Source organism: Rhineura floridana, chromosome 1 (genome assembly GCF_030035675.1).
Source record: "Rhineura floridana isolate rRhiFlo1 chromosome 1, rRhiFlo1.hap2, whole genome shotgun sequence".
NCBI classification, from domain to species: Eukaryota; Metazoa; Chordata; class Lepidosauria; order Squamata; family Rhineuridae; genus Rhineura; species Rhineura floridana.
Genome location: NC_084480.1, coordinates 12,627,623 through 12,651,449, shown reverse-complemented (window position 1 = coordinate 12,651,449; position 23,827 = coordinate 12,627,623). Strand labels below are relative to the sequence as shown.

General features: G+C 40.4%; 1 protein-coding gene across 6 annotated transcripts in view; it reads right to left on the bottom strand.

Annotated features, from left to right (window-relative positions):
• The window catches only part of ARK2N (arkadia (RNF111) N-terminal like PKA signaling regulator 2N), an 83,859-nt gene that overhangs the window by 56,896 nt on the left and 3,136 nt on the right, over window positions 1–23,827 (bottom strand). The window lies entirely within an intron of this gene.

Below are 23,827 nucleotides of genomic sequence, written 5' to 3'. Positions count from 1 at the left end.
GAACAAAGATACTCCAAACACTGTGGAAGGCAACCCAGCTTATTAGTGGCTTTTTCGACACTCATTCGCTAACGTTGGCTGGGGTCAAAATAGACTCCATGGCAAAATTCAATGCATTCCTGGGTTTTTTTTATTTTCAGAAGGAAAACAGCAAGCAGTAACTGGCTGAAATTTAGAGTTGTTGTAAGACTGACAGTTTGTTACAATATCCTAGGACTACCATGTAAGTCTACTTATGTGTAAATTGCAGAATTAAAAGTGCCCCTGAGTGAGATATTGACCTCAGGATGATGGTAAAATATTAGGAAAAGAATGCCTTTTTTTTGGAAGCCTGGTCATATTTAGTTCTTGGAAACAAGGGACAGCAAGGTATGCCTGACCATCTCTCTCTCTGCTGACCCATCAGCAATCAACCAATGAATGAAATTTTTACAAGATACTTGCTACTTAATCCTACAAATGTTTAATCAAAGGTCAGTACCATAATTTCAATGGGGGTTTCCTTTGAAGCAAGTGTATGACCTTTAGATAATGGCATATTCATTTATTTTCCTTATACCAGTGGTCATTAAACTTTGTATTGAGACCTATTTTAGTAAACCATATTCTCTTACTGTCTACTATTAAATGAATGGATATCTGAAAGGCTTCTGAATTAAAAACCAACTGCTGTTGGTTTTGCCATCTGTGGCCATAATCAAATGGAGTTATATGCGTATACAGGGGACACTTGCACACTGTGGAAGGAGAGAGGGTTCTTCTCCACTGCAGCTACTTGTACTTGTAAAGAGGTAATATTGAGTGTTTATCTCATATTATGTGCAAAAATAACATTTAATTCCAGCTATCTCCCATCAATGTGGATACTTCGTAAAACCACTAAGTTATGGATTACCACAGCTTCATTTGCAGCTATGCATATTATACAGCAGCAACTGACGTTAAGATAGCCACTCGGTTTAGGAGCTCTTAGATTTAACTAAAAAAAAAAAGAACCTCTGTAACAGAAGAGGTGCTCTGGAGAAATTTAACTCAAGTTGGTAATTTTCTGGAAAAGTTAGGAAGTTAATGTAGTTATCTATGCAGAGTAGTTGTCTTCACAAAGGGTTCTCTCCTCTTTTACTTTAATTAATTAGAAGAAAATTATTTATTGCAGTGTGGCCAGTGTGGATAAGGATATTTCACTCTTAGATATGTACAGATGTCAATTTCAGAATGGCAAGGCATAACAGACAAATTCATTTGACAAGGGGAAAAAAACTGTGGTGGAAAAAACTGTGGATTGCACTGTGAGTTGGTTACAAGCCTCAGTTTTTCTTCACTGTGGTTTTAGTGGCCATCTGAAGATACACTAAAGACCACTGGTGACCCCCAACTAGAATTTTACAAAGTCTTTTCATATGCAGATAAAGCATGTTACGTAATTTAGTTTAAGGTTTGCATTTTTGTATAGACGATATGTGTTATCTGGGCAATAGTTAGCCACTCTTAAACTTAAACTCTAACAGCTTTAAATTACTGTCTCAGCAAGAACACAATGACAGAAACTGAAGTGAGAGTACTGAAGGCAACACAATACTTATTCATTTATATGTATTTATTAAAATTGGCAGTAAATAGCTACTTGCTAGGTTATCCAGGATGAGCCACAGCATATTCTAATGAGATCAACTATGATGGCAGCCAAGCCAACTATGCCTTCATTCTTGGTAAGTAAGTTGTTTCTTGAGGCCACACAAATATATAATTCAATATAAGGTTATTGCAATCAACATCTGAACCAAATTTAGGAATTGACTTCAGGCAGTTACGTGATGAAGCTTTGGCTTTTCTTACAGGCCAAAGTGCCACACAGATAAGTGCTGGCAGCCTTATAAAAAGTATGTGCACCAGTAGCATTCATAGACCAACCTGAAAAGCTGCATTATGAACATAAAACTGACACTCTCACTAGCCCTATATAGGCATTCACTCCTCATGAAGAGCAGGACTCTGCTTGCTCTCCCCCACCCCACCATGTGCATGCAGGGTGACAGAAGGTCCGAAGCAAGGATCCTGCTCTATGACTGGAGTGATCCCTTTGCATGACGGTCATCACATGAGGAGTGAACATCTGTCTAGGGCTACTGGACTGCCTTCAAGTTGATCCCGACTTATAGCAACCCTATGAATAGGGTTTTCATGATAAGTGGTATGGTTTGCCATTGCCTTCCTCTGAGGCTGAGAGGTAATGACTGGCCCAAGGTTATCCAATGAGCTCCATGGCTGTGTGGGGATTCGAACCCTGGTCTCCTAGGTCATAGTCCAACACTCTAACCATTACACCACACTATCCCTAAAATAGGCACAAATATATTACAACGATGCACCAGGCCATGGTTAGTTAAAGTTTCTTTATTTAACACATTTCTGCAGCTTCAAAGTAAAAAAAGTCAAAGTAATTTTTTTAGGTCATAAACAGAGAGAAACCACAGAAATTTCAGTTGAAGGTTAGCACAGACAAAACATTTTGAGTGGAGTGCTAATCTAAATAATAGGGTGGAACTGGAATTTTCTTGTCAAGCCTTCCCAAGCAGGTCTTGCCTATTTTTGACGACAAGCCACATCCACATTACCTGATGTCAACCAGCAAAAAGGGAAAGAATGACTATTCAAAGTAGGTACGGTTATGTATTTTTTTTTTTTGCAATTTGTGACATATTAAAGAATATCATCTTGAAAACAAGTACTTCACCATGCTGAATAATAGCCCGACATTGGTGGCTCCCGATACTCAAACTTGTAAGTCTCTCTTTAAAATCACAAAATAGCCCTGACATCAAATTTGGGATTACTATGTGGTCTATGAATCTTTATGAGTTTGTATTTTTCTTGAGTCAAATCATTTGCAGGGGTGAAGAAACATCACTGAATCTGGAACTACATGTTATACTTGAATAAAGGAATTTGTAGATTTGCCCTCTACCTGCTAACACTCTGAACTGCATAAGCTGAGGAAGGAACACAAGCTATTAGTTGGGCAGGCCTACATTTACATAAAAGTTTGCATTAGAATCAGAGATGGGAAACCTGTGTTCCGCCCGATATTGCTGGACTGCAACTCTCACCATCCTTGGCCATTGGGCATGCTGGCTGGGACTTATGGAGACCAGCAACATCTGAAGGGACAGAGGCTCCCTGATCCCTGCCAAAGGGGGGTGCAGTAACATGATGCATCTCCACACCGTGATTCTATACTGCAATCACATTTTCTCCCTCAATATGCTTTGCATCCACAGCTGCAGAGTCAGGATTCTAGCCAAAACACCTAGGTATATGCTCTCACTCAGACCTTGAAATATTATATTGGCCATGGGAAAGTACGTATCTAGTCAAAATTATCTCATACACAAAGAAAGCTACAACACTTACATATAATACCAATTTTGCTAGAATTAAATAGCAAAAATTTACCCAGAAAAGGAGAAAGTGTGCCTATCATACTATTCTTATTCCAATTAATTCTTTCATGTCACTTCATTCTGAGCAATCTCAACATTTCCATTTTGTTTTCTATTAAAATATTTCACACATTTAGATGTCTCTGTATTCCCTCTCTCTACTTAACGTTGACAGGACACATCTTCAACTTATAACTATCTTTTTAAAAAACTATGGTTGAGTCAAATGTTCTCTAGTGAACATTTTTAGTGTAGAAGAGGGCTTTGGGGAGCATGAGTTCTCCAAACTACCCACTCCAATCGTACCCCCTCCATGGGCATCTAGTGTGAGGGTTAAGAGCCACAAATTGACTTAACCTCGCACTTTGTAAGAAAAGCAAGCATCTTTAGACCTTCCTGAATGATTTTAGAAGTGAAGCCACTCCATCACCCTCCCTGGGAGGGGGAGTAACTTCCCATTGAAATTTCACAATACTGAAAACTCAGACATAGTTTTTTCCCCTGTAACTTTGCCCTTATTTGAGAAACAATGATTCTGGTCTCAAAATTTGACATTTTGAATGCCAGTTGTGAGAGAAATAGTGGTACACAACACACACACACCCCAACGCCAGTAGCCCACTTGGTATTTTACAATACTGAAAACTTGGATATACTGTTTCACCCGGATACATTTCTCCTGTTTGAGAAACTAGGTATAAGCTTAGTTGAATTGTGAGATTCAAGCCCCCCGTTCCCCCTGTGGAGCTCAGCCCCACGTCAGCCACCAGTACCAGAAAATATTGACAGGCTCACATGGTGGACTCAGTTACAACAGCAGCTGCAGCACAGGACTAACCCATCTCTCTGTTGTGTCATACTACAATTATCATGATTATTTGGGGCTTTGTTCCTGTTTGTCAGTATTTTTTGTGTGTGTTTGTATATTAAAAATTTATATCCTGCCTTAAAGGGCCCATGGTCCTCACCAGGTGATGCTCCATGTCACCTTAATTCTTGAAGAATGGGATAAAGAAAGGTTCAGACTCTATCCCCAGCATGAATTCCAGAGCTCAGTGATGCAGCTGGAGCTTATAATTCTGCAGTTCATTCATGCTATTCATCAGGCAAATTTTCAGAAATATCTAGAGGGGATGAGCATATTGTTGCCATGGTTCTTTGCCCTGGATCATACCCACTATGCGCACTTGCTATTCACATCAGGGACATGGTGAACCTGGCAGAGATGCATCCCAATATTGCAACTCAATTTAGATCAGGCACATTTGCAGCAAGGAAAACTGGAAGACCATCCTCTAGTATTGCTTTAGATCAAACCCATGAACAGGTTAGTGCTCTCATAAAAGGAAATGGAGCATAGTTGGAATCACTGAGAATTCAAAATCCTTTTAGAAATGGATCCTGGCCAGCCCAGAATTGGGTGCCACGGTTCAGAAGTTTTAATCTGTGTCAGCTGATCCAGATCCTGAGACAGGCAGGCATCATCAGGACAACAAATCACCCCAGGAACAATTTTTAAAAGGCGTAAAAATTTTTGATTCTTTTCTGGAGAGCCAAGAAAATCCTTTTTTGGAAGAGAGCACTAATCTGTACAACATATACTCAAAGCAGGGGACAGATATTGCTGTTGTGAAGGTGGTCCAAAGAAGTGAGGTAGATGGGAAACTGCAACATGACAAGTTTGTGAAGTAAATGCTGCAAGAGTGTTCTAAGGGTGTAATGGAAACCATCAGTTTCAACAACTTTCCCACATTCAGCAAGCAAAATCTACAGAATAAAGCAGATGCAAAAATATGTAGGGTTGAAAAATTATTGCTCTCTTCAGTAAATTGTACACAGCATGCCAGACATGATGTGGTGATCTTGAATAATTCTTCATCCATGACAAGCATCCACACCCACCACCACTTTCAGTCACTGGTAACATCAGTTCATGCTCCTCAAAATCTGATCTGATATAACTGCCTTCTTACTACAACTGAGCAAGAAACTGTCTCTCCATTGCCCACAGTCAATGCAATTCTGCTGGATGGAGCCATAGTTATTCACATGCTCCAGCCCAGAGATGCATGCACATTCCAGGATTATGTGGATGATATCTACATATCCTACCTCAGAGGCGAGTCAACTCAGACACTTGACATCATGTGAGATAGGTATACTCTAGACAGCCTCAAGAATATTACATGGGTTAAATGAGGCAGTAGAGCAAGAATATACACGACAAGTTCTACAAAAATCCCTTCTAGTTGGCAAAATTCTCTGACTGTGAAAACAAGAAAGAACTCTTCAAATACCATGGGGAAAACACCATCCAGCTGGGTACAATTTCTGATGAGGTGTACACTGCATTGGACTCAAATGTACTCACCTCTTCAAATGGTAAAGATACGGTAAGTTTATGCCCTGGTGAACATAAAGAGGTTGATACAAGACTAATAGTCCATGCTGTAGGCGCTGCATCTTGAGGCTGCTCCAAAACCTCAGTCAGAACCATGGATACCAACATTCTTGTTCCCACAGTACCTTTGGTGAATCACCTTCAGAGCGTGGAAGAGCTATGGGTGTTCACTGGCATGGGGAAACATCAGCAGACTGAGTTTTTGGCAGCCTTGGTCCCAGAGAAGTCAGCTGCATTCCCCATGTTCCATGCCTTTACTGGCTGTGACACTGTGCCGCAGTTTAGCAGCAAGGGCAAGAAGATGGCCTGGGAAAAATGGAAAGCTTGTCCTGAGTCTACATCAGGGTTTCTGACCATGGCAAGAGGCACAGTTGACAAGGCAATAAGTGTGGTCCAGAAGTTTGTTGTGCGCAAGTGTGACAGGACCAGCAATGTGGACACTGTGAATGAGTGCAGGATGAGTCTTCATCAAGAAAGGCAGGCAGCTAGAGGGAATTCCCCCAATAGAGGATGCACTTTACCTCCATACTAAATGGGCTGCCCACGAAGGAGTGTGTGTATGTGCATCTGGAGCCAAGTCGCAAATCCACAACCTGAGGTGAGAGACAGATATTATTGTATTATTATTCGGCTTAGTCCCTCATGTTTTCACATACTTCTGTTTTGTGTTTTTGTATTCTAATATTTACTCCAAACATGATGGCATAGGTACCCAGTCCTGCCAAACACAACTGGAGAAAAGTCGGTGACTGCTGAGAACCAATATGGATACTGCTGCCTCAAGCTTCAAAGTCAATGTCTGCACTTGTGTGCTGTGGGTACAAAGCAGGATGTTTCTCATGCTGCAAATGCAGGCAAATCCAACTGCAGTGAAGGCAATTGAGGTAGACTCTTAAGCAACTGGAGGAACAGAAGCGTCATAATTCTTTCAAAACTAGTAACGGACAGAAATATTACAATATTAATAGATTTGTGTGTTGCATATGTCTTACTACAGTGGTTCCCAAACTTCTTTTCACACAGACTGCTGAAATTTGCTAAGCATCTTGGTGGACCACTTAATTATCTTGCTGCCTATCAGACCAGGCACCAGCAGGTGGCCAGGTTAGGCAGTGGCTGAGGGGCCCTATGGCTGACAAGGGCCCCTGCTGCTGGGTGGGTGTAGCTCCTCCTCCACATTCTGTGCTACCTTCTGGTCATGGAGTGCACGCCCTGCAACCCGATGCTGATGCAGATAAGGGAGTAGGAGCCTCCCTCCAAGGCAACACCCACTCACTCACCAGCACGAGCTGGCCATGTCACTTCTTGCACTGCCATGTCAACGCACTATGCACATACTTGCCTTCACTGAAGATGGTGGCGGGGGCATCAACACAGCCCCGCTGCCTTTAGGGGTGATGGCAGGCATATGCATGCAGTGTTCTAATCTGCTGATTGGACCTGGCCTATTTAAGACCCCGGCAGCAGCAGTGCTGCCGTGTTGCCGCTGCCATCTTCTTCAAGGGCCCACTGCAGTCTGGTGCCGGCCCTGATGCCTATTGTAACAACTGAAATGTGTGGTGCTAGGTGTTGTATCAAATTTCAAATTTGTGGTGCTAGGTGTTGTATGATCTTTAATTGTATTTTTATTGCTTCTTTTGTTTCTTATATTTTTTATTGCGTCACAATTTGCACTCCACAGAATTCAAAATATAACACAAGAAAATACAATATAAGAAAGAAAAGGAGCAATAAAAACACAATTAAAAATCAATATGAATATTTAATGGGGACATGCTACAGACCATTCAAATGAAGCCTGTGACCACTGGTGGTCCATGGACCATAGTTTGGGAACCCCATCTTACAATATACAGAGGAATTAATATCTTCTAATGTTGTAGGAGGAAGATTTGTATGTAAGACACACTACACATACTGCATGAGTAGAGCATTCCACTATTTTTTTTAAAAAGGAAAGATTCCATGAGTTATTAGTTTCTCCCACATTTTCCATTGGAAAATATCCATGCTGCCCTGGGCTCATTCTGGAAGGAAGGGCAGGATATTAATTTAATAAATAAATAAAGTATTGAAAGAAGTCCTCAGGGTGGAAAGTGGGAGGTGAGGAGAACGTGTAAGCACTTTTCTTCGTATCCACCACAGTCATTTTTTCCACTCTTGATCTGATTTAAAGTGAAGGATAAAAGTTATTTCAAAGACATTGGGCTTCACCCAGGTAAACCATGACAAAGTTCCACTAAAGGGATACTTTTATGGACAGAAAGGGGGGGAGGGATTTTTACTGGTTCTTCCTTTCCTCAAGTCCACTCCTGATAGTTGGAGACATGAAGCTCCAAAACCGGGTGGGAGGTGGTGCTAGGGGGTAGGGGAGAATTGGCTCAAAAATTACCTCCAAAAAATCTGCTCTCAAAAAATTGCCTTGGACCCCTCCTCCACTGGATGTGGATGCAAAGGTGTGTCTCGTTCTAAACCTTTGCTTTTTAAAATCTGCCTGTAAAGTAATATCCATCTCTGTAAACATCTAACAGAAGAGAATTCCACTCTTACTCAAGACAGTGGAATCGCTTGTGATGGAATTTTAACCTATAGCTTTCCACACAGTTTATAATGTTTCACAAAAAGCCACTATTTTCACATGGCAAGTTTAAGAAAGGCTGATTATAGAAGCTAGATTTTTAAGGGAGGAAATGCTCCATTATAGCCCATTGCCTGTTCTACCTAAAGCTCTAGGAAATTACTTTGGCACTTCACCAATCAATAAATTATCCTGAGCAGCCACCCTAGATGCAGTAGGCTCTACTCTGTCCAACTAGGATGAAGAGTGAAACAAGAGACGAAAAGGTGAAATTAGAGCACTGTTTCAGCTAGCTATGCATAAACAAATGAGGGTTAAGAAAACAGACTGGTTCTATTTAGTGCTAAGCAGACAATATATCCAAACCAGTACTAAGAGGAGGGGAAGTATCTTTATTACTGTCTGTAGAACATCCTGTGCATTTTTGACAGCTACAACATATTCAGTAGAGGTTTGTGAAGGTGGAAACATAGGGCAATAACGCAAGTGGGACACCACGGAGTAACGATTTCCACTTGCGGAAACAGCATTTACTCTTCCCCTCCTCTCACCAGCAGCCCCCCCACACACCCCCAAAATCTGCTCTGGAGGGCTGAGGGATCCCCTGAACAGATGGGGGGGAGAGAACAGGAGAAGGGGAAGTTTCATCACAGTCACTGGCATGGCATTGAATGCTGCCCATTAAAATGTAAAAGGAGTGCACACAATATAGGAAGCTCTAAGCACAGGTTATTGCCAAGCAAGTCAAATACTCAATTCAGGCTAGGGGGGAAAAAACTTTGGTGGAACTTCATTTGGAATGTAATGTGGACAATTCCACTTAGTCCATCTCAAAAAGGATATCTTACTACTGGAAAAAGTGAGGGAAAGGACAAAAAAAATAAATCAAGAGTTTGGAGAATTTTCCCTATGAAAAAAGGCTTAAAAGTCTTTGCTATTTAATTTAATTTAGAAGGGGAAAATCATTATGGGGGACACTGTAGAGATTTTTTTAAAACACACACACAAACAGATAAACAACATGGAAAGAGTAGATAGAGAGAAAAATGTCTTAATAATCTACATCAGAAGACCCTTCCCTCCTTGATGAATTTTTCTAACTTCTAATTTAGAGCCATCTAAGCTAGTGGGCATTAGCACATATGAATTCTGTAAGTTGCTTGTGAGTAGTGTGAACCAGTACTTATTTATTATTTTATTATTTATTTATTAAATTTATATCCCGCATTTCCTCCCCATATTTGGAGATTCCTCTATTGACAATCATCAAGGAGGAAAGGGTCTACTGACTGGAATTAGTCATAATAGCTAAATGGAATCTCCTTGTTTAGAGACCATATAACTCTGAGCATGAGATGCTGGGGCCAGAACAACAGGCAAGGACCACTGCTTCCATGCCATACTTGTACACTTTCCAGGGTACATTTGGCCAGCTATCGTTGGAAAAAGAATGCTGGACTGGATGGCTCCTCAGACTGATCCAGCAGGGCTCACAACATTACGTCCTTATGCCAACCTACCCTGGGCTCTGAGGAACACACAGATAAAGCCAAAGGTGAGCAAAAAAGGGATCCTATTCTTGGAACTGCTGGTACACCACTTCTCCAAGAGAAAGGCATTCTCTGTTCCATCTGACACTGCTGGCCAGGTAAGAAGAGTGGTGATATCTGGATTTGATAGAATGCCACTGAGAGTGGAACTTGAACCTTGAATCTCCACATCCCATTCCAAGTGGCCACCAATAACTCCTTGTTTTGTCTGTGTCCACTCAAAATGTTCTGTAACAGGCAAACTTACCAAAATGAATCAGTCAGATCTCCCTGGCCCAAATCTAGACATTACACTACACTAGCAATGCCTTACCAATGCAATGGAGGTATTCCACTTCAAGGCTGGAAAGGCAGTGCAGGCTGAAGAGGGAAAATGCAGTGGGAGGGAGGTGTATTTATTTGTCCTTTTTTACAACAGCTATGAAATGAAGCATTTCCTGTAATTACAACTGACCAACTCAAACAATTCTGCAATATTAACATTGCAATGTTCTACATCTCCCCTCCCAATGTCTGGATTGTTAAACTATTAAGATCTCTACAGGAAAAAAGTTATTTTAAGGACACCAAATATTACTGAAATGGCATTTGAGTGTCTCTGTCTGCATCCCTAGAGCCAATACCTCAATCGGCATTTTAGGCATTCTTCCCAAGATTTCCAGCAACACAAGTAGAATTCAAAGATTCTGAGACCCCTTTTGTAAGGTTACAGCTAGTAGCTGTCATATCCTACCTATATTCTACTTGACCTGTTGCGTTTAAGTGGCAGCACTATTGCATAAGCTTTTACCTCAGGGTAATACCTGATGACACCAATCCTTTGTGTATATTCTACTCTAAGCTATTAAGATTTTATCAGCATGCTGTTAAGTCTCAATGAATGGCAGCAGAGAATTATTCATCTCTGTGTTGGATTATTCTCCAGAAAATTCTGATAGTTGAAATGCTACTAACTGACAGGTGAACATTTACCTAAGTCTGTAATATAAAATAGGTAAATGTTTACCTGTCAGTGTAAAGACACCACAAATAATTACACATGTCTTGGAGCTTTGTCAGCACAGTTTTTTGTTGTGGTTAAGAATAAACAGATCCACATTTTTTTTAAAACACAAATTCATTCTTTAAAATAGTACATTTTTATTGGGTGATTCAGGAAAATGAACTGTTTCTGAAACTCAAATAATTGGGAGTCATTCAACTAATGCATTTCATTTCTTTGCATGTTACAAAATTAACACACCAACCGATAGCTAAATGGACACTTAGTAAGTCAACATGCTCGTTCTTATTAGATACTCATCCTTAAGCCTTTGTTGAAGCAGAAAGAGCTGTCATTTCTCTTTGGTTTCCAGTTATGATGTTGATGGTTTCAAAAACCCCAGTAAAGAAGAAATATACAGCAGGAAAGAAGGGTAATCAGTTCATCAGACCGCAGAAAACATGTTAACATAGAAGCGGGACGAAAGAACTGAGCAAAATATAGCCTGTGCCAAGGAAGGAAAACTGGTGGCTCTCCAGTTTTGTTGCACTATACTCTCATCAGCCCCTGACAGCAAGACCAAGAGTGAGGAACGATGACAGCTGGAGTCCAGCAACATCTAGAGCAGCGATTCCCAAAGTGGGCGGTAGTGTCCCCCTGGGGGGTGTTACAGCCTTTCAGGGAGGCGTTCGCATGACTACAAACTTTAGGGAGGCATTTGGGTTCATTGGGGGGCGTTGACATTTGGTGGTCTGATGCGACAGTTGAAGCATTTAAGTTTAATTTTATTTAATACACAAATCATTAATTTTTAAACTGTTTCGTCCCCAGTTAGAATGTATTTAATAGTCTCAATTCATGGAAATAACACTATAAATAGTGTGTGCTCTTTAGTAAAGAAATTCTGAATGGCGGCCAGTGTCATATCAAGGAATGGGGATATTAGCCACACCCCGGCACTAGGTAATGTTCCGATGCTGTCTTGACGGATGTTGGAACCAATCACGAGAGTTTGATAAACTGGGTGTATTGGTGGAGGGTGCATTCTTCCAACGGATGAGTGCCGCGTGCAAATGGGTGACACAGACAGTCAGTTATTCGCTGGTTTTCTTCAGGAATGGGTCACACTCACTACCCGTTGTTTCTGTGATGTTTAAATGAACTTGTTTAACGAAACAATGCTGGTAAACTGAATGAGTTTGTTGTTAAGTAACACAGTGTATTCTGTTGGTTCATACTGACATAGTATGTCTATTGGTTCATACTAAGAATTCAATGTGTAATCTAAGTGCAATAAAAAGGCATGATAAAAACTATCAGTAATAATAATTGAAAATACCTTTTATGCATTACTCATATTTTAAGGGAAGAATAGGAAGCATTGGCATATACTTAATCTGAGGGGGGCATTGGGCACAAAAAGATTTCGCAAAGGGGTGTTCGGTCAAAAAAGGTTGGGTAACGCTGATCTAGAGGGTTGCAAGTGCCCCATCCCCATCCTATCTCTGCCTATGCTTTTTGTTCAATTGCTTGTTTTTGTATGATTTTAAAAAATTAAAGGAAAGATTTTAACAAACTGAAGTTTAAGGACATGACAGAAAGAAAAAACTCACATAATTCCAAACACACAATTACAATAAAGGAGCTCAATATAATGAGGTGAATGAAATCCAAATTATACTTTCTAAGTCTATATTAAAGAGTTCAAAGAATTCTACACTATGTATCCGAATTACTGAACAAGTGTAACATATTCACAAGCAGTGGCCTAGCACCTAGTTTAAGTTCATTTTCAAAACTGGGCATCACTGAACCCAGAATTCATAATTAATTATAAATTCATAGAGGGTACTTAAGACAAAAAACTCTTGGTGGATTTTGTCCAAAGAGCAACTACATAAGGAACTCAGTAGGGGATCCATAACGTTACTTCAGGCTACAGAGTATTTTTCAGGTTCCTTTAAATCAAATTGCAGAGTATGTCTACAGTTTAAATCAAAGTTAAAGTTTTAAAGTTACAACTTTTCTCCTGTGGCTTAGCACTAAGCTTGTATCAATTGTCATCAAAAGGGAAAGAAGCTCTGCATGAAAACAGAAGGCCCAGTTCAAGTTCGCACCTTAAATATCCTCAAAGAACTGACATTTTGGATTCCGGAGGTTAATGGAGGTAACTGCACTGAGGTGATGTGCATTAAACTATTAACTCTGTTCTCAATCATCACGTAAAAAAAACACAACCCTTTTCTCATCCACTGCACTGACTACCTTAAAACAGATACTGTACCTTGCCCAGGAGTATGTTACTTAAAAAGCTAGACAGAACTGGCAAAGGAAAGGGGTGGATTGGAAAGTGATGGCAGATGACATTAAATTGCCTGTTGAAACTGGAATGTCAAGTCAATGAAGTCCTGCTAACTTTAAATAAGCATTATCACTGCACTGTATAGTTCTATAGTCTCATGCAATTAAATTTTTTTCCAAGCACAGATTACTTAGTTGTTTGAGCCAACAGAATAGCATTTGTAGAGCAGAGATCAGGACAGAGACACTCCCTTGGTTCAATTTTCATTTCATTCACTTCCTGTCCAATACAGTGATAACTCCAACAGTTTCACAACATTGAGAAAACAGCCAAGTAGGTTCTTATCTGCAAGTTGTCCTGTGATTGTTACAGCCTTGCACTAAATTTGGAACTGTTCCCTTCTAGGAGGAGGTAGACAATATCAAATCATTTTCTCAAATGTACTCCTGTACTCCTTAGGACCCATCTCCCCTTTCAAGCTCTAGATGAGTTATCTCAGAGCTTCCTATAACAGTGACACAAACTACTTGAAAAAGAATTATCACAAAGTATCTCACCAACAAGAACGGTTTCTACACCCATAAAACATGGACTATCCACCCCCCCACCCCCCTGGCAAAACAGTATGAAAGAAAATAATAAAACTCAATTACAAGAGCACAGTCATCTGGTAAAGTCATTACATAAGTCCTAGGTACAAAATAAGAAGACAATCTTTCAAAACAAAAATGCTTATCTCTTGCCATCAGTGAAGTATACAGAAATTTGCTCTTTTTGTTCCAACAAAAGATGGCAGCAAAACAATGCCATTCCAGACTAGATAGTACACACAAGCACAGTTGAGAAGAATACATTTGAAATACAGCCAAATAAGAACAGACTGCCTGGTTGAGACAAAAAAGATTCAGTCAAAGCTAACCAAAGTGGGCCAATATATTTTCTGCAAATAATGTCCTCATTACTATGCAAGCCCCCATAATGAAAGCCCAGTAGAAACAGATGTCACAGAAGCTCTTGTCCTGATTTTCAGGGTCCTAACATCCACAAAAAAGACAAACCTTCTCCTTTCGATGACTAGAATTTGGATAGAAAACTGGTAGGACTGACTCCAGAGTCCTATAGAAATTAGAACTAACCACAGACCACCTACCTTCTGTAGATAGCACACTCCTAACTCAGGGACTTTCAAGTAAATTTTATGGTAACTAGAGAGGAACCTTTAAGAAAGGGAAATATTAAAATTGATGAAGAGGCTCAAACAGTGATTTGGCAAAGACCAGTGTTTTTGTTCCAAGCAGGGAGTCCATTTATCTCCAGTGGTATACAAGGGCACATGGTCTGAGGCAAACGAGGATTACAGATGAGTAAAACTGTTCCTTGGGTGGTCACACGGAAGTACACTTGTCAGAGCCAAACCCTTTATTGCCAATGTGAGAAACCGCTCTGATATTGTTAGACTGGACCTGTATTTCTGCCCCACTGAATCTATCAACGAAAAGAAGTTTGCATCAAATGAATGGCTCATAGCACTAGGAGGTTCTAACACAAGACTTCTCTTCTCTGGAAAACACCACTCCAGCTCTAGCAAAGTATTCCATCCTTGCAGGAATGTGTTGTTATAAGAATCAATCTGCTAGATTCTGCCGGTGGGAACCCAGTCTGAGTCCCCACCATTGATTCTACCCTCCCATTAACTGAGTCCTTCACAACACTGTTCTTCAACCTTGGGTCCCCAGATGTTGTTAGACTACAACTATCATCATCTTTGGCCATTCGCTAAGCTGGCTGGGGTTGATGGGAGCTGTATTTTGGGGACTCAAGGTTGAAGAACAGTGCTTCACATGATCCAGAATTCAAATGCAATGGCTGCAGGTCCATGTTGCTGCTGCTAGAAACAATGCTGAAAGTGATTAAAGCAGAGAGAGAATGATACCATGCAGGGTATCAATGATCACAGCACTTGGTCAAAGGTTTCATTTTCAAAAATGCTCTTCTCCTGAGCTGGTAGAAATGAAACCAAATCTTGGACTTCCTGTCTGGAGAAAAATCCTACGTAATTCTATGATATTGACACCACAATACTGAAAGCTTTTCATTCTAATTTACTAGAATGCTATGAAAATTCACAATAATAGAATTTCTGACTTGTTTGCTACCCAGCAAAGTTACACAGATGACCAGGGTAAGCAAATACATGAATGCCACCTTCTCTTAGACGGATCATCAACATCACCAAGACTTTTATGGATGCCTGACGTCTCCATATTAGTAATCTCTCTTGTTGAAGCAAAATCTGAAATACCTTCAGTGCGACTTTCTTCTGGGTAGATGAAGTTACATATACTTCAGATCCATGAAGCCTCTGGTATCTACTGCAGCAATAGTTAAGGATAAGGTTTAGGTTTCCATGTGAAAATGTGCAGCAGAAGCCACTGCAAGAATTCCTGCTAGTGCAACAGGACTTCCCCCCTCCTCCCGCTCCAGAAGGTCAGGAGACTCCCCAGAACAGAACAATCTCCCTAGTGCTACATTGAACACAACCCTCAGTCTTTTCCGATCAAAGAGAAGTACTGCACATCCATCGTTCTTGGGGTCCAAAAAAGGAATGGAGTACACACTCATTCTGTTGTGGCCTTCTTCTATAGCTCTGTTCACAAGAAGTTTCTTTATTTTAGCTCTTGAGATTGCTAAAATCTCAAGACTGTCTCTGGGTGTGCTGACCCTTTAAAACTTTAGAATCATACTGGCCCTGGAAAGTCCTTATGGGTTACTGAAAACAAGTAGACTCCCTCCCCCTGAGTCCTGTGCAGAAAGGGATGAGAAGAAAGCCAGACTCTGCTGCTATGGATGTTCTGGAGGGAGACCTACGCAGGCTTCCTTACCCTAGCCTCATTGGCTCCTGGACCATCTCTGCTGTAACCTTCCCTGCTGATACTATTGGGAGTGGAAGGTAGTCTCTGCATGAGAATCTACTCTCTGATGAACGGCAACAGTATTGGTAGGCTGTCCAACTAAATCAAAACTAATATCAACTAAATAAACCACTTCATACAAAATAATTGTTAGAGAGGTATGCTCATCAATCCAAGAAAGGAGGGCCATAGTGACTATTCTACTGCCACAGCTGCTTTTAAATATATGGCCGACGCCTCTAATCTGCAATTCAGAGCAGACTTGTCATGTCCTTAGGTAAACAAAGGGGAAAGGATGTACTTTTAAACAAAGCAGGAGTGCCTAGGAGTGCCTTTTACCAGCTTCGGCTGATAAGACAGCTGCGGCCGTTTCTGGACCGGGATAGCCTGACCACTGTTGTCCACGCACTGGTAACCTCCAGGCTGGATTACTGTAATGCGCTCTATGTGGGGCTGCCCTTGAGGTTGGTCCGGAAGCTGCAGCTGGTGCAAAATGCAGTGGGGAGACTGCTCACTGGGGCAAGGTATCGCCAACATGTCACCCTGCTGCTGAAAGAATTGCACTGGCTGCCCATTTGCTACTGGGCCAAGTTCAAGGTTCTAGTTTTGGTGTACAAAGCCCTATACAGCTTGGGACCAGGATACCTGAAAGAGCGTCTTACCCCTTATATACCCAGTCAGTCACTGCGCTCTGCAGGTAAAGGCCTCCTGCAGATACCATTTTATCAGGAGGTTCGTTCTGCACAATATAGGAAACGGACCTTTAGTGTGGCGGCACCTACCCTGTGGAATTCCCTCCCCTTAAATATTAGGCAGGCACCATCTCTGCTATCTTTTCGGCGCCTTTTGAAGACTTTCCTCTTTCAATAAGCCTTTGAAGTTGAGGCGTATTCCAGTCTGCGTCTGTGTTAGAACTGCTTTTAATATGTTTTCTTTAATAATGTTTTTAACCCTTTTTTAAAAAATGTTTTAACGTTGTTTTGTTTTGATGTATTTTAAGGTCTTTTTATGATGTTTTAAAGTGATTTTAGCGTTTTTGTTTGCCACCCTGGGCTCCTGCTGGAAGGGCAGGATATAAATCAAATAAATAAAGGTTCCCTGGAGTTTAGATGTCTGGTGAAGATAGCCCCAATTGCACCACTTACAATTTCAGCATTTCTTTTTATTTTAAAAAAGCAACATTTTGTAGTTTGATTATGGTTGCTGAGCTTTTCCATTTTAATCATCATTAATAAGGTTGTTTTTGCCACATTCTAAGAATATAAAATTAGGAAAGTCTTAACACATAATCATTTGTCATGCAGAAGCATGCAAGCTTTCCAGTGACACAGAACCCTAGACAGAGGTCCAGGCAAAGCAGTCTACAACATTTTTTCAGTCAGTGTAAAAACACTGTATATTTATTAAAACGTTCCTATTTCAGACAATACATCAGACCCAGCCGGATGTTTCAGCATCTACAAAGCAGCAAATGCAAATGACAACAGACAGAAACACATGGGAATTCTCTCTACTTGACCACTTCCTCTCAGAAAGGAAATCCATACAAAATCTTTCAATTTACTGAACACAATCAATACTATCTAGAAATTTTGGATTATTACAGTAGACTGCACTGTCCTTCTCTATGCATTCTTGTGTCTGACATAGGAAAATGTATTTAGTATTTGTGATCCAAATCATCTCCCCACCCCCAAAATCTGCATTTGTAAAGTATATGCACTCTAACTTAAAGCTGGCCTATGGCTCAGTTTATGCTGGTGCAGAAGTGAGGGGCATCACCTTACATCCCAAGATAAATTGTGTTGTTTTTTCTTCTAAGACAAGGGACAATGTCTACAGTTAGACATTTATTGCTGTCATGTTTGTATTAAAAGCTTTCCCTCACAACGTGAGAAACAAGAGTTCTATTAAAAACATGACTTCTATATTGGAACTAATTTTTAAAAAACTTTACTAATGTAGATAAGCAGCTACACTAGCAAATGTTTTTTATCATCTGCTTTTGTTAGTTCACTTTTGAAAACAAACTATAAATACACTGGGGATGATATTTCATAGCTGTGAGACCCATGGAGAAGCAACTCTAATCCTTAGCTTTATCAAAAACCCCAAAGAGAAATACTAAAACTCTGTCCTAAATTGAAGGGTCTGGGGGAAAAGCACAAGCTGAAACTAAAAAAACGCGACTTTTTAAAAAAACACCTCAGTTGAAAGGACAATTGGCTGCACTAAGAATTTCACAAATTCAATTATTCTTCCTTTCTAAGGCTGAACTCCAAACCAAACACACTTACTCAAAGGTAAGTCCCACTGAACTCAGTGAGTTAGGCTGCAGTCCAATGCACACTTACCTGGAAATAAGTCCCACTGAACCCGACAGAGCTTACTTGGGAGTAGACGTATGTCAGATTGCAGCCTTACTCTTGCATAACCCCACATGGGGTTGGGCTGCACAGGTGTAAAAACCATACTATTTATTCAGCTCAGTGAAATCAGAGACTTGGTGGTAACTATGGGATTTCAAATCTTGTGTTTGGTGCTGATGTAGAAAGTAGAGGAAGGCATTTATAGGGGGCAAGGCATGGGCAGAAAGGGGAGGGGATTGCCTAACTATTCCTCTGCCAGCTATTACCCCAGTTACCACTCTTGCTTTACACATTGGAGAAAAACACAGGAATTTGTACCAGTAGGAAGAACAGCTACAGATCAGCAATGCCGAAGTACGACAAATAAATTTGACAGTTCCTCAGAGTATTCATAAGACAGACATTTAACAGAGATTTGAAATAATTCCTTCAGCTTCATAGTTTGGCACAAACTTCTGTCACATTTGCTCTGCTTTTTTAAATGTACACTTTACTGAACTTTAAAAAACTAGAAACAGATAGGTAAACATGAAACTGAAAGTACATTCACTCTTTCCACACCCCAGTTTGTTACAAGTGTACAGTAGGGCCCCGCTCATATGGCGGGTTCCGTTCCAGACCCCCGCCGTAAAGCGGAAATCGCTGTAAAGCGAAATCCATTGACGATAATGGGACAGCTTTCAATTAGGGAAAGTCCCCGCATTAAGGCGCTTGTTCCGTTTTTACGGCAGTTTTTTTCCGTCGCGCGTCATTTTGACGTCATTTTTCCACGACGCATCCCATTATCGTCAATGGGTTTCGCTTTATGGCGATTTCCGCTTTACGGCGGGGGTCCGGAACAGAACTCGCCGTATGAGCGGGGCCCTACTGTATTCCACTCTTCCATCAAAAAAGCTCAAAATGGCCTACATAGAATTTTTATTTTTATCTTCACTAACACCTTTGAGGTATGCAAGGCTGAGAGATAGCAAATGGGCCCAGGCTTTCCAGTGACCCGGGTCTTGTATATCCAGATCCAACACCCTACTCATTCCCCTACGTTGAGAGTGACACAATCTAAAGATAGGAAGAAAAGAAGTCTTAAACACTGTCATCTATTTTCACAATGATGTTTGAAGAATTATATGTGGACCCTTTCTACAAGAAGTCAAATGCTATGGAATATAGGGGTTTTTTTAGATCTACTGTATAAAAAAAATGTTTCATAATCCATTAGGTCATAGGTGTTTTGCTGTTTTTAAAGACCAATTCCCAAAATCCTTTCAACCATAAATTGTTCATGGTTGAGACCCTACCTCTTGGTACAATCCTTCTTTCTCAAAACCACATTTTTCATAGCACTGCATCAACCACCGAATACAAACCATGGGTTGCTTTACATAGCCAAACTAGCAAACTGTGAAGGCTAGCTGAGTGGGACTATGTAATTTATTTTTATTTAATAAAATCTTAGACATAATGAAGTAACCATGGAACTCTCCAGTAAATCAACGCAGACGTGCCACCAGAAAACTATCAAAAATGGAGCAAACAGTGGCACACTAAGTGTAGTTTGGGATGTGAACTGGGCATGTTCAAAGAGCACTCAAATATAAGAGAACACCTCAAACTCTATGCCAGTCAGTCACCAGTTTGCAACTGGTCAGAGGTTGCTTCCATAAGGTCAGTAGAGTATTAATAATAAGCCTATTATTGAGAAACTGATAGCATAAGGTAAGAAGAAAAAATAATTAAAAATAGAAAAATGCAGAAAGACCGAGACAGAACAGATGCATTCAACACATCCCAGAAAAAGCACAGTCTTTGCTGGATCTCATTGCTACCTTGTGAGACAGTAATGAGTACCTATTCTACTCAACTCCCCATGCCCAACTATGCTACTCATTTATACACACCTTACTGGACATAATCCAAGCTCACTTTTATCTACACCATTATATCAAATTAGCATCACCAAGACTTCTTCTACAAGGCAACTCTTTTGATGAATGGCATACAATGTTCAGAATCATCACTATATATTGCTTAGCTCTTGCTTATACTTGTTACACCCACAACCATCTTCTGAAATAAGCAAATGTGTTGAAGAAAAGCTTGTTTCTGTGTACTGTCAAATACAATGTAATCCTGATCCTCTAACAGAAGCCCAGTACCCCTAGGAGCTAGAACCTAGCTAAACAGCCAATGTAATCTGCACTTCCACCTGTAAGAGCTTGGGGTTTTTTACCCTTGTAAATTTTAAAGGGCAGATGGGAATTTTGATTCACCTAACTACATGTCACCAGATTATCCCACATTTTTTCTTTATGACCTTACCTCACAGTTCATCTCTCTCCGCCCCTCTGGGGGAAAAAAAGCACACACACACATCTGGTAAACTTGCTCCGTTAACTAGAGCTGATAAAATTACACTTGAAGTCTCCAAGTAATAAAAATCCACTCTGGATCAGTTTCCCGTGTCAGTACACAACATCCTCAGATCACTGACCATGTAGATAAACAACATGTTTGAGAAGCAGTACCATAAGCAAGTCAGTTATATTGCTCAGAATAGGTACGAGACCCTTTACTTGGTATCTCCACTTCAAGCAATCACACTCTACAAGCAACTCTGATAAATGGCAAGTAAAGCATGTACCTTGCGAAGTAATATGGGTACTTGCAAGGAAATTACCTGTGTGTTTCTTTGACCTTTTCCCAATAATAATAATAAAAACTACAAAACAGGAAAGGGACTGAGGTGCATTTTTTTTCAGATGCCACTTTTAGCATTTGAATCCACTGCCCTTCTCAGTGATGGTTAAAAGTACACCTATTCTGCTCCTCTCTATTTTATTTCAACTGCCTGTGTAGTTGAGATGTCCCAGAATTAGAACCTGAAGAAACAAAAGTTTAAATAATTTAAAAAGGAAAACTGTCAGGTTTCAGAACCATTTAAGCAGCATCCTTTACTATATTTAGATATTCTAAGACAGAAAGACGCTTTATTTTCGCTTTACCTTTAATAGTTTTCCATTTTATTAGCTAGAACAAGCATGTACTCTGAAATATTTGCCTAAGTACTCCCAACACAGTATAGGCACTTTGTAAAAACTGATATCGAACATCCATCACCGCTGATCTTGGTAAAATATTAACACACAGCAGCTATCTTCATACAGCGCCAGTGTGGTGTAGTGGTTAAGGGATGGACTATGACCTGGGAGACCAGGGTTTGAATCACCATACAGCCATGAAGCTCAGTGGGTGACCTTGGGCCAGTCACTGCCTCTCACCCTCAGAGGGAGGCAATGGTAAACCCCCTCTGAATACCGCTTACCATGAAAACCCTATTCATAGGGTCGCCCTAAGTCGGAATTGACTTGTAGGCAGTCCATTTCCATTTTTTTTATCATCATACAGTGATAGATAATTTTGCAGCTATGTTTTGCACAGCCTTCTATATTTCAGGGTTAATACTCTGTTCCTTGTACACAAACACCAACAACTCCTCCAGCTATGGTAGAACCATGAGAGTATCACTCATGTATATTGCTCAGTCATTCTTGAATAGATCACCTGAGAACTCCTCTCGAGACAGAAAAATATTTCTGCTGGAATGAAAGAAGACTAAGGTACATTTGTTATCACCTAACAAATAGACAACAGAAGAGTCATTTATACAATTTATTTTATGCAGAGCATGTTATCAACCGCAAATCGAATCTAAATGTCTGCACAGACTAGATCCTCCAGTGCTGCAATATGTTTTAAAAGAACTATTGATCATTTTAAACCTTACATAGATAGGAGGAAAAGTTCTCATTTTCCTACAGCAAGGGTGGATAACTTATGACCCTCCAGATGTTGAATTGAAACTTTATTTTTACCCCGCCCTTTTTCCAAACTGGAACTCAGGGCGGCTTACAAATAGAACTACATGTAGTTAAAAACATAGAAAAACATACAATTAAAATACAATTGAACTATGCACAACTTTAAAACCGTAAAAGGCACTTAAAAATCTAAAAACAATTTAAAATAATACAAATAATAATATAAAACAATAAAACAAGCCTTGTAAAGCCCAATCCTAAATACCTTCTATCCCAAAAGCCTGTCGGAATAAAAAAGTCTTTACCTGCCGACGGAAGGATGGCAAGGAGGGGGCCATTTGTGCCTCCCTAGGAAGGAAGTTCCAGAAACTAGGAGCAGCCACCGAGAAGGCCCTATCTTGCGTCCCCACCAATCGCACTTGCGAGGGTGTTGGGACTGAGAGAAGGGCCTCTCCTGAAGATCTCAGGGCCCGGGCAGGCTCGTATAGGGAGATACAGTCTGACCAATAGCCTGGACCTGGGCCGTATAGGGCGCAGATGTTGGTGAATTACAATTCTCATTTGTTGAAGTTCAACAACATGGGTGATGGGGGGGCAGGTTAGTCACTCTGCTCTACAGTATTTGCAAAACATCAACATTCACACTTATATAACTCTCTCTCAGAAAGTACACAGTAATACTTTTAAATAACTGAACCAATGTCATTCAAGCACTGGGGAACCACAGGGGCAGCACTATCTGACAACATTTCAGACTAGTTGTTATGTCCCTGCCCAATTAGGAGAAAGTTACAGCTCAGGAACGGTCAATCCTAGATAAAAAGAAAATATTATATATAGTGAAACAAAGAGGCTCTTCATTTGCCTTTGGGATTCTAACCTACTGCAACATTCTGCAGTCACAACGTCCCACTCGATCCACAAGAGATTTTCCAGCCCTCCTTCCCACTATATCATCTTGCATTCCTCAAAAAACTGCTCTTGAAAGTCAAGACATGCTCTAGAACAGCCTTTCCCAACTAGTGGGCCACCAGATGTTGTTGGACCACAATTCGCATCTTTCCTGGCCATTGGCAATGCTGGCTGAGGCTGATGGGAGTTGTGGTCCAACAACATCTGGTGGCCCACTAGTTGGGAAAGGCTGCTCTACAACAACATTTGATGCAATACATGGCTGTGGCGAAAGATCAGTGTACATGCACATTACTCATTTCAAGAACCTATACTGGACCAATGCTACATAAACCTTTTAATTACCCTACCATCAAAGATGTACTTTTCACCAGGAAGTAAATAGGGTTCCACCAGTATTAAACAAAATATTTATTAGCAAATATTAAGTCATGCCCTAAACATTTAGTTAAGCCACATAGATGGACTCACAAAAGAAAACTATTAAACTGCATGTGGATTCACCAGCAATTATAAAAACTGATTATTCAAATAAATGGATACTCCTATTCCTTCATTCGCTGTGT